This window comes from Canis lupus, chromosome 15 (genome assembly GCF_048164855.1).
Source record: "Canis lupus baileyi chromosome 15, mCanLup2.hap1, whole genome shotgun sequence".
NCBI lineage: Eukaryota > Metazoa > Chordata > Mammalia > Carnivora > Canidae > Canis > Canis lupus.
This window is the reverse complement of record NC_132852.1, coordinates 2,978,168-2,990,294: the sequence shown is the minus strand read 5'-3', so window position 1 is coordinate 2,990,294 and position 12,127 is coordinate 2,978,168.

Sequence of the window (12,127 nt, the reverse complement as noted above, 5' to 3'; positions counted from 1 at the left end):
GATCACCACCTGAGCCAAAGGCAAATGCTCAACCACTGAGCCACCCAGAAGTCCCTGTGCCTATTTTTGTTACTGATTTATCTCTTGCTTTGAGTCATATATTTCTGTTTCCTCACATGCCTGGTAATATTGGGTGACAGATACTATTATTTGGCATATGTGAGTGTTGAGTCTTGCTCTATCCCTTTAATAGTGTTGATTGTTGCTCTGGAATTCTGTTAAGTTATTTGGAATGAATTTCACCCAAGCAGCACTTGCTTTGAATCTTCATTAGGGCCAGAGCCAGAGCACTCTTCAGTCTGGAGCTAATGCTGCTCACTATCAACTATATCAACTATGGGAGGACTCCTCCAAACGCTGTGTGTATTTCAGTATCTCTACAGCCCATCTGGTAGGATCCACACTGTTCCTACCTGTTTGTGAGTTCTGGGAGTTGTTTAGCCTACTTCTTTCCATGGTTCTTTCCTTATCATCATGGAGTTTCACCTCATATATTAAAATTCAGGGGATTCTTCTGCAGATCTAAAGTTCTCTTTCTGTCTGTCTGCCTGCCCTCTGGTGCTAGCTCCTTAAAATCTAACAGCTTCCCCCTCCACACCACCTCCAGTGAATTCTGGTCTGTCTCCTAAATTCTGAGAGAATGTTTGACTATATCCGTTTTTGTTCCCCTCTGTCTTGAAAACTATCTCCCAGCCTTCAGCACCAGCTGTCATTGGGCTTACCTTGTTGGTTCCTTTCTCTGAAGAATCACAATGCTTTGTTTTCTTGTCACTCAATTTATGAAAATAACAATATTCCACATAATTTATTAGTAGTGTACTGTGTGAAAGCAATTTCCACAGGAGTCAATTATTAATGGGAGAAGTCCATGATTATCTTTTAATTTAACATATATATTACAGACCCTGATTACATATGTTTCATGCATTTAGTGTGCACTTAGAATTTAGAAGGGATTTTTAGAGACTTTATTTTTAAAAATAATTGATAAAACTGAGAAACTTAATTGTTTGTTTTGATAGACTTTATTTTTAGAGTATCTTTAAGTTCATAGCAAAATGGAGCAGAAGAAATGCAGATTTCCCATATGTATGTGAGAGATAGACCCCCAACCACATCCCATGCATAATTTCTCCTATTATCAATATTTTCCATAAGAAATTGTTTTAATTGTTAACCAATCTGTTGTAATTGATGAGTTTGCATGAACAAGAACACATAATTATCACTCAAAGTCCACAGTTTACATGAAGGCTCACTCTCACTGTCATACATTCTATGAGTTTGGACAACTGTATAATGACTTGTGCCCATCATTATTAGATCATATCATGTGCTCTCTCTGTTCATCCCTTCCCTTCCCCCCAACCCAAACCCTGGCAACAACTGGTCTTCTTATCACCATAATTTTGCCTTTTGCAAAGTTAGTATAGTTGGGATCATACACTACACGTATTGGCTTCATTCATTTAGAAGCACACATTTAAAGTCTATGTGTTTTCAGATCTTGATAGCTCATTTCTTTATTGTGCTAATATTTCTTTGTCTAGATGTGCCAGCGTTTATTTGTCCATTCAGCTAGTGCAGAACATCTCAGCTATTTCCATGTTTCAGCACCATCCACATTCAGGGGTTGGCGGGGACATAAGTTTTGAATACCTTTGAATAAATGCCAAGGATTGAGGGACAAACTGTAAGAGTATGTTTACTTTTGTGAGAAACTGCCTAACTGTATTGCAAAAAGGTGTCTGTTGACGTTTTGGGCCCATTTCTCACCGGTTTGTTTTTCTGTTATTGAGTTTAAGAGTTCTTTGTGGGGCAGCCTGGGTGGCACAGTGGTTTAGTGCTGCCTTCAGCCCAGGGCCTGATCCTGGAGACCTGGGATCGAGTCCCACGTCAGGCTCCCTGCATGGACCTGCTTCTCCCTCTGCCTGTGTCTCTGCCTCTCTCTCTGTGTGTGTCTCTCATGAATACATAAATAAAATCTTAAAAAAAAAAAAGAGTTCTTTGTGTATGTTGGATAATAGTCCTTTATAACATACTTCTTTTGCCAATATTTTCTCCCAGTGCATTTCATGTCTTCTCAAGATAAACTTATTTTTTTTCATAAAAACAAAGATATGATTGGAAATTTCAGTTGCTATTTATGAATAACAAGAGTTCTACAAATTCACCATAGGAATAGTTTACTTTCATGTTTACATGTTTTTTTGCATTTTGGTGCCTGTTGCATTAAAAGGAGACATGAGCGTGTCACACCTTTACTGTTTCTTAATTCTTCTTGATTGTGTATACTTAAGATTATTTAGATGTGTGTGTTCTATTACGAGTAATCCTTTTACCCAAGGGACATAGTTTGAGAAAAGATTAATTTACAAAGCTTTTTCTCTGAAAATAGAGGCAGAACTGTGAAATGTGAGACCACAAAGCCGTTACAATGGGAGGATAGCACAGGGATAACCTGCGGAGGGCTCCCTTCTTAGTGAAGACACTTTGGAAAAGAAAGCAAACATTACAGATAAAGCTGAGATATCTTCTGTGTACCTATTTCTTACCCTCTCCAACATAAACTCCCACACTGTGGAAAAATTTCTCAGAAATTCCATGTTTACCCTCCAAGAGTAGAGTGCATAGAACAATGCTGGGCATGCAGTAAGTGCTCAGTAAATGTTCTGGATACTTTACCACATATTTATTCAAAATATCAGTCTATATTGTATTACAAGTATTTAAGTGTTCTTTTTTTCCTTTGGCAACTTACTTTTTCTTACTCCATATTATGTGTTTGAATTACCAAAGCTGACAAAGGAATTTATAGTTTCCAACCTGTAACTAGTACTATTACTACTTTGTATAAAATACCCACTTATTTATAGATTTTCCTGTTGAGGGACCCTGGATTATTTCTTATTTTTGATATTAGAAACAACATTGCCAGGAGATTTCCTATGTATTTCTCCTTGTGCAGGTTCATACGAGCTGCTCTTAATATATAACTTATAAGTGGAATTTCCTGGCTATGGGATATAATCATCTTCAACTTGGCTCAATATTATCAAATTTCACTTCAAAATGTCAGTCACAATTCAAGTTCACACTAGTAGAGTATGAAAATTTCTGTTGCTCTATATCCTTTCCAACACATTTTCAGTTTTTATTTTTTATTCTAAAGGTATTTGCAGGAATACCTGGGGCATAGAGAATGGGGTGATTATCTCTATAGGGGTGCGTGTTTCCAAGGAGACTGTGAATAAAGCCAGAAGTAATGAGGGCCTTAACTAAGGCTGGGTATGGAGAGGAGGAATTGGGACATTAATAAGATGCAATTGAAAGTTGTTAGCAAAAACTAAAAGAAGGAGAATCAGTCACTTCAAAGGAGTGAAAATATAAGACAATGTAAGTGAAATATGATTTATGGAGTGTAGGTGAGTGGCCATGCTGCCCATCCACATGGAGGTGGGAGTGGAGGCAGGTGCATCCTTTGCTAGGGGTGAAATATTTGAAATAAATACATTTTATGCGTGAAAACCATGAGACCCAACATGTGTGAGTGTTTGTGTGCCATTTGTTCCTCTTTATCCTATAAAAATACAACCCAAGTGTCCTACGCACACTCACATTTCTAGAATTAATATGTTTTAAACTTAGCTCTTTCCTTAGTTTGGCCAACTAGAATATTTCATGGAGGAAACAGAAAGAAAATTGGGTTATGATTATTGAGCTGCCATTCACTCTATAGATAGCACTTAAAACTTCAAACCTATACTTCAAGAGTTTCCCCTACTAAGGACGTGATTCATTTAGCAAAATAAATAGAACAGTGATCTTGCTACACTAATTATGTGAGTTCTCACTATAATTACCATAAAATTATAAGTTACAGTAATTTTCGGTACTCCACCAGGGAAAATGAAGTTACTTTGAATTATAATGGCAAATTGGATAGTGTCTTATAACAACATGAGATAGTGTAAGTTATTTGGGTCACTGTAATATGTGTTCCATCCCCAAATGTATCCTTTTAATTCTCTGATTAAATAAAAACCATATATTCCTACTTGAATTTAGCCTTACTCCCACCCAATGTATAATAGATGACGAGACTCAGAGAATTACAGAAGTAATAGTAAATTAAGCAGACGAATCCTACACATGAGAAATGGGGAGCAAGGGTGTTGAGTTAGTTCAGCTTGCTGGTTTGTGTGCAGGTGGGATGCATGTGATGTGTAGCGGGGTTGGCATTAACTGCAGCCACAGTCGCTTTTTTCTTCTTCTTCTTCTTCTTAAGAAGACTGAAATCACACCAAGTATATTTCCTAACTTCAGTGACACAAAACTAATGATCAACCATAAAACAAAGCTGGGAAATCTATAATGTGAATATTAAATATTTAATATTAATGTAAATACTAAGAACAACACACTACTGCACAAGCAATGGGCCAAATAAGCAATCAAATAGCAAATCAAAATATGTCTCAAGACAAGAGAAAAAGAAAACGCAATATTCCAAAACCTGTGGGATGCAGCAAAAGCAGATGTTAGAATGAAATTTATGCTGTAAATGCCTGTATTAAGGGGGAAAAAAAAGTTGAAATAAAAAATCTACACCACAAGGAACTAGAAAAAGAAGAAACTTAGGTGAAATTTAGTAGAGGAAAGAAATAACAAAGATAAGTGAGAAGTAAGTAAAAGAGAGACCAGAATAAACAATGTAACATTGAAAGTAATGACCAGTTTTTCACACACACACACACACACACACACACACACACACACACAAAAGTTGGCAATGCTTTAACTACATTAACTAAAAAAAAAAAAGAGAAGCCTCAAAAACCAAAATGAGAAATGGAAGAGACAACATTACAACAGATAACCACAGAAATACACAGAGTGAGAACACTTTATGTATAAATAATTATATACCAACAAATCAGTAATTTAGAAAAAAAAAAAAGATAATCCCTAAAAATGCACAAATTGACCCAGATTGAATTGTGGATCTTGAATCCAAAAAGTAGGAAAATAACCTTCTTAGACCAATAACAAGAAGGAAAGTTGAATTAGGAATAGTAATTCTTAAAGTTTGGTTCTGCCAAATTGTAGCATCAGCAACCAACAGAAGCAGCGTATTTTGATCAGAAAGATGAGGCATGATAGGGATTCTTCGTTTTGTTTTGTTTTCAGAGACGCTTACGTTTAAATCCAGGGTCTGTCATTCTCTCTTGAGTTTTGAATTCTTTATTGATAACGTGAGTGTGATATTTCCATTTCACGGAGTTACTAGAGAAATGAAATTATAACATATAAAGTGTCAAGCAGAGAGCCTGTGACCCAGTCAATTGTTAGTAAGAAACCGCTCAAGGTGCCCCCAAATCTGCCCAAAACGGGACAGATTGCACAGCATTTTCCTTAACAAAATCCCAGGCAGGACTGTATTGATTACCACGCACAAACATCTCTGCGTGTTGATGGAATGGTGTTTATAAAGCACCTTCTCACCACCCACTCTTAATAGTGCCATGGGGAGCAAAACGGGGGTGAATGGGGAATATTGTGTATGCTGCAACACCGATGAGCTATTTTCAGACACTGTGACCCCCCCCCGTCCTTTGCCTCACCCACCCCCATCAGAAATAATTCTTCACTTGGATAAAAACCGGTTCGAATTGTAATGACATGTGCACAGTGATACACCTCTTAAGACAAAACTAAATTTTGGACCTGATCCTCTAAGACTTTTGTTGTGTGTGGCGCTTCTCATCCATGACTCACGTGTAGCACAGAATAGTTTTACCTTTGGATAGAAGGACACAGTATTTATTGCTCCCCATGAAATAGGATTTTGGAAGCCTGGGGATGATTAGTTGACAAATTCACACAGCAGATAAAATAATATGTCCGGAAAAATGGATGCTCCCTTTTCAGAGCATGCTAGAATTGCCGGGAAAAAAACAGGGACTATGTTTCGTAGGCCTCTGGTGTCTGGGGATTATGTACCTCTGAAAGCCACTTCTAACCGGAGTCTCTAAAACACTCATGGCGCACCAGCACTCTCATCAGAAATACATTTCAAACTTATTTCCAAGCTGTAGGATGTAACATCCTTCCAGTTATAAGATAAATAAGTCATGGAGCTATTCTGTAGAACATGATGATTATAGTTCATTACTGCTGTGTGGTATATTTGAAAATTGACAATAGATCCTAAGAGTTCTCCTCACAAGGGAAAAAGAAAACACGTTTGCTTTTTAAAATCCATCTGAGGTAATAGATGTTAACTAAATTTATTTCAGAACATATGAAAGTCCATGCATTGAACTTACACAGCACTTTATGCCAATTACATCTTAATAAAACTGGACAAAAATGAAAAAAAGAAATATTTCCAGTATCTTTCAAATCTGATCTTTCTTCTTTCTTTCTTTCTTTCCTTTTTTCTTTCTTTCTTTCTTTCTTTCTTTCTTTCTTTCTTTCTTTCTTTCTTTCTTCTTTCTTTCTTTCTTTCTTTTCTTTTCTTTCTTCTTTCTGTCTTCTTAAAAGAAATGTTTCCAGTATCTTTCAAATCCGATCTTTCTTTCTTTCTTTCTTTCTTTCTTTCTTTCTTTCTTTCTTTCTTTCTTTCTTCTTTCCTTTCTTCTTTCTTTCTTCTTAAAAGAAATGTTTCCAGTATCTTTCAAATCTGATCTTTCTTCTTTCCTTTTTTCTTTCCTTTTTTCTTTCTTTCTTTCTTTCTTTCTTTCTTTCTTTCTTTCTTTCTTCTTGCTTTCTTTCTTTCTTTCTTTCTTTCTTTTTTTCTTTTCTTTCTTCTTTCTGTCTTCTTAAAAGAAATGTTTCCAATATCTTTCAAATCTGATCTTTCTTTCTTTCTTTCTTTCTTTCTTTCTTTCTTTCTTTCTTTCCTTTCTTCTTTCTTTCTTCTTAAAAGAAATGTTTCCAGTATCTTTCAAATCTGATCTTTCTTTCTTTCTTTCTTTCTTTCTTTCTTTCTTTCTTTCTTTTCTTCTTTCTTCTTTCTTCTTTCTTTCTTTTTAATATACGTATTAGCTAGTGTTTCTCCAGCTAGCATAGGTGAGTTCTATTAGGACAAAAGATCAGAAGCCAATTAATATACCTAATGTGGAGGCGCCTCATTGTTTATAAGTTTTGGGTACTTGGTGACTTTAGATTTGAAAAGGATTATTCATTGTACAGGATTATTTTAATCCCGTTGCAATGGCATCTGAATCTCTGTACCATTACTTTAGCGCACTTCACTTTGTTAGTCAGTGGTCCATCCCAGCCTTCCATGTGGCTTACGTTTGCAAGTGAGAGGAAATATGACGTGTTGTAAAGAGCCCAGTGAGAGGATCAAGAAGACCCATCTTCAGTACTGTCTTTGAAACTCCCCAACCGTGAAGTCTTACTATATTATTCAAATTGAACCTCACATGTGTGTCCTTATCATTTGACAGGAATGAGATATATAGAAATTAAAAAAAAAAAAGAAATTAGTACACGTACTCCAATTCACACAGTTTTAAAATATTATTAGTAGTAAAACATTGTGATTTATAGTCATGTGACCATTCTGTAAAGACTTGAAATATATACACACACTTGCAGATGTTATTACAACTACAGAAGCTGTGAACTCAGATGATAACAACTTTGTAAAACATCTCACATAATTATATTGTACTAATATTTTAGTTCCACATTAGTTCCTTGCTATTATTAAGGCTTATAAAGAATCTATGAGATAGAAGATTCTTTATAAGATTCATTACTCCAGGAACGCCTGGGTGGCCTCAGTGGTTGAGCGTCTGCCTTTAGCCCAGGTTGTGATCCCGGGGTCCTGGGATCGAGTCCCACATCGGGCTCCCTGCATGGAGCCTGCTTCTCCCTCTGCCTGTGTCTCTGCCCCTCTCTCTGTGTCTCTCGTGAATAAATAAATAAAATCTTCAAAAAATCATTATTCCTCCTGAATTACTTTTGAAGTGAGAGGATTTTTTTTTTTAATTTCTTTGGAGTCATCATTAAGTCATCATATGCAAGTGATAATAAATAATTGTGTAGAGTTTTTTTTTTAATATAGCCAGTTCATCTATAAATCAAATTAAGATTAAGATCTCCCCGTAAGCATTAGTATGCATGTCCCAAACACCTGATCACTCTCCATGCTCAAACAGCCAACTGCAGATTCTAGTATCATGGGTCAGCCACTGACAAAAATAATATCCTTACCTGGATGGCTTCCAAATGGTTTTGCAATATGTTTGGTCAGTGAGAAACAGTGATGCCAGTGGCATGACCATGTGCTATAATAGGTCAGGATCAGGCAAAGATAGTTAATAATACAAAAGTACTCATTTCTGGAGGCCAATGCTTGAAAGATCTAAGGATCAAAATTTGCCTGCAGAAAGTTTACCCTCAGAAACTGTGAATCTGTTGGCATTTGAGTCCTGAAGAATGTCGCGTCATCTCCTGCTGCCCAAACCAGAACCGTAATGACTTAGCAATCTATATATTTTACATGTACTGTGTGTATATAAACATCTATATTTGCATGTGATATGGACGTACACGTGCATGTGCATGTTGGGTACATAATTAGGGCCTTGTATTGACCGCAACCTGTCTGGCCTATGCATTTTCTTTCACCCACGATGGAAAATCCAGTGACTGTGAAACCTAGTGAAAAGTCTTTGGCTCTTTGCAAATCTACCTTCCTAAAGGTAATCAGGTGCAAATTCTGGATTCTTCTAGAAGATCTTGAAGGGTGGGGGAAATCTGTGTTGAGAGGATAAAGCCAATACTGGGATTATAGATTCAGTTTCCGTTTCTGCTTAGTTTTATTTTTTTTTTTCACCGAAAGAAGACAAATATTCAGAATCATCCTGAAATCAAAATTGTGAAGTAGGCTGAAATATAGAATTGGGAGTCATTTCCCCCAAATTTCCCCTAGCTCTAAAATTCTATCTTATTATAAGGATTTATCAAATTCACTCGGTTACGTAATTACTTAAAATAACCTGGATGCATCCATGTATCTATTCCCGCAGCATCGAAAATCTTGACCATTTTTTTTAGAACTCAAATTTAATCTTGTAGATTGAACAGTTCAAAGATAAATCATGGCATGAGGTTTCCAAGACAAGATCTGATTGGTCTTGTTCTGTCATCTGTAAATTTAAGACTACAATTACTCTGCATAGAATGTAGATTAAATTAGATTATACAAGTAACGGTACTCCCGAAACCAACATTACACTGCATGTTAACTAACTAGAATTTATTTTTTTTTAATTTTTTAAATTTAAATTCAGTAAGCCAATATATAGTACCTCATTAGTTTCAGATGCAGATTTCAATAATTCATCAGTTGCATGTCACACCCAGTGCCATCACATCACAAACTAACTAGAATTTAAATAAAAATTTGAAAAAGAAAAAGCATTTTAAGAGAAACAAGCTAAAAACTTTGTTTATATTATCGCCTATATATGTGTGTATCTGTAATTATGCGTGTTTAATAAAGTCACATATATATTTATATGAAAGTAACTGTGGTTTTAGTAGCTAAGCTAAAACGCTTTTATAGTAGCAGGAAAAAAAAAGAACAATTTTGTCCCCCCAAAGTAACAGCGATTCCGCAGGTAGCGTTGCAAACTTCCAATACACATTCAGAAGTTTTTAAACCACATGCTAAATCTTGCATTTCGAAATGACAGATCTTCCCGTGTGGCAAAGCCCTCTCTGTGGAAATGACTTTCTCGAAGACTCATCTCAGCCAATGCTATAATTTTCTCCCAGTTGGCCATTTCCGATCCCCTTCGTGTGCACTTTTCTTTGATGGAAAAGTTCCCCTCTGTGGCACAGCCTTCGAGATTTAGAAGTCCAACTCCTGAAACAATTGTTTCTCAAAAATATTCAAAATACATTTGAAGATGATGGAACGTGTGTCTCCTTCTCCCATCTCCTGGTAGGAGACCATGAGACAGCCGAGAGGTCACCGGGGGCCCGGCCATGGTCATCACCCCAGGGTGGCACAGTGGGGACCCTGCTCTGTCCTGCGGGGAGCAGATGATTTGGGTAGTGAGCACGCGCTGCCTGTCAAGTGCCTGCCTTTGGACAGAGCACACCTGTTTGCACACTAATTGCTCTCCTTGGTGGCCTGGGTTTCTTGGGAGTCCTTTCTTCTAAGAGGATGTCAGGCCTGCACAGCCCTGCATCTAAGCTCCCTGGACAGAGCCACCCCGGCCCAAGGGCCCAGAAGACCTATGCCCTCACCCCAATCCAGCCATGGGCAAGAGGCATGAGGTCGCACAAATCACTTTGCCTCTGAACTTCCTGTTTGCAAAATGAAGATTTGGGGGGTAGGTAGTTCTGAGAGCCTCGTTAGCTTTCCAAGCAAAGTGACTTTTCCTTGTACTGAGGAGCCTTGAGAGAGAATCGGTGCGTTCTCAGCCCCAACCCCCAAACTTCCCCTGCGTGTAGACATGTGTAAATTCTATACTACGAAGCTCCTGCAGGATCAGCCACACAGGAACCCAAATCTATAACTGGCAGTTTCAGTGAGTTAAGAACATCCTTAGCATCATGCTACTATAGTTCAGACTTCTTTTCTTTTTCTTTTGTTAGACTTCAGCAGTTGTGACAACGCAGGCATCTCTTAAACAGGGGTGACAAGAAAATATATATGACAACACAAACGTATGGAAGGAAAGACTGGGGCCGATTCATCTGAGTGGGTGCAGAGGTTAGGACCGAGTGCGAGGACCCGTAGACTTGCTGTCCGAAGCGACGTGAGCCCCAAGGTCAACACTGAATTGCTGTGACGCAAAAGTGTTGATGAGCCCAACAGAAAAAGGCCAAGGACAAACAGTATTCTACGAGAATTTTGTAAGTCATGAGAACATATTTACAAACGAGGAGGGGAGGAGTTGCTCCTTAATGATGCTAAGAATAATAATTGATTATTTGGGAAAACATGCAATTAGAAACTTTCCTCAGACTGTCCACCATACTGAAAGGTAAATAGGTCTAGAAATGTGAAAAATGAAGCCCTAAGAGCTGGAAGCAATTGAAGGGATGTTTATCCACATGAGAAATGACTTCTAAGGGCCGGGAGATCGATAGATTCGTTCGTGTTCAATCTACTGTGTCAAAAATCAGCATGGAAACAGTAAGCCACAAAAAAAATAAATAAATAAAAATAAAAAAAATAAAAATAAAAATAATAGGAAAAAGTAAGCCACAAGCAATCGGTACCCACTCGTGGGGCGGGAATCAGCAGCGGTGCCTTCTGTGGCTGACTACTTCCACCCTGGGGAGCGCTCGGTGCTTAAGGATAAACCCACTGTATGCATTTTAGAACAAGGTGTGTGTTTCCATATTTCCTTTCTCTTGTGGAAATACCCAGAGTTGATTTTCTGGGTTGTACGTGAGGTGTATGTTTAATTTCTAAGGGTCTATTGGGCCTTTTTCAGAGGGAATACCAACCATCCTCCACTCCCACCAGCAATGTTGGAGTTTCCAGTAGCTCAAAGTCCTGGCTGACATTTCGTGCTATTTATTTGTTCTTTCTTTTTACATAGTCTGATGGTGTGAGCTTCACTGAGGTTTTAGTAGGCATTTCTCAGGTTACTAATGATGCAGAGCGCTTATGTGTTTATGGGCATGTATATATTTTCCTTATGGAAAATGGCAGCTTAAATATTGTACATATTTATTCTATTTGTTCCTGAGGTTTTTTTTTTTTTTAATGCTGTGTTGTAAAGGAGATTTTTGTGTATCTAAGGTTCCAGCCCTCTGTCAAATACATGTTCCTTAATGATTTAATTATTTTCTCCAAGTCTGGCACTTGCTTATTCATTTTCTTAGCAGTACCTTTGATAATAGAAGTTTTGAGTTAAAAAAATTTGTATGTGTAAGGTCTAATTTACCACCTTTTATCATATTGGTCACTGCAATTTGTCTAGCAAAACTTGGCTTGCTGGTAAATCATGACTGTTTTCTTCTATATTTTTTCTCTAATGCTTCATGATTTTATATTTTACATTAGGCCTTTTTTATCCACTCTGACTTAATTTGTGTGTGAGGTAAGAGTTAGGGGTAAAATTTCTTTTCTTTTCTTTTCTTT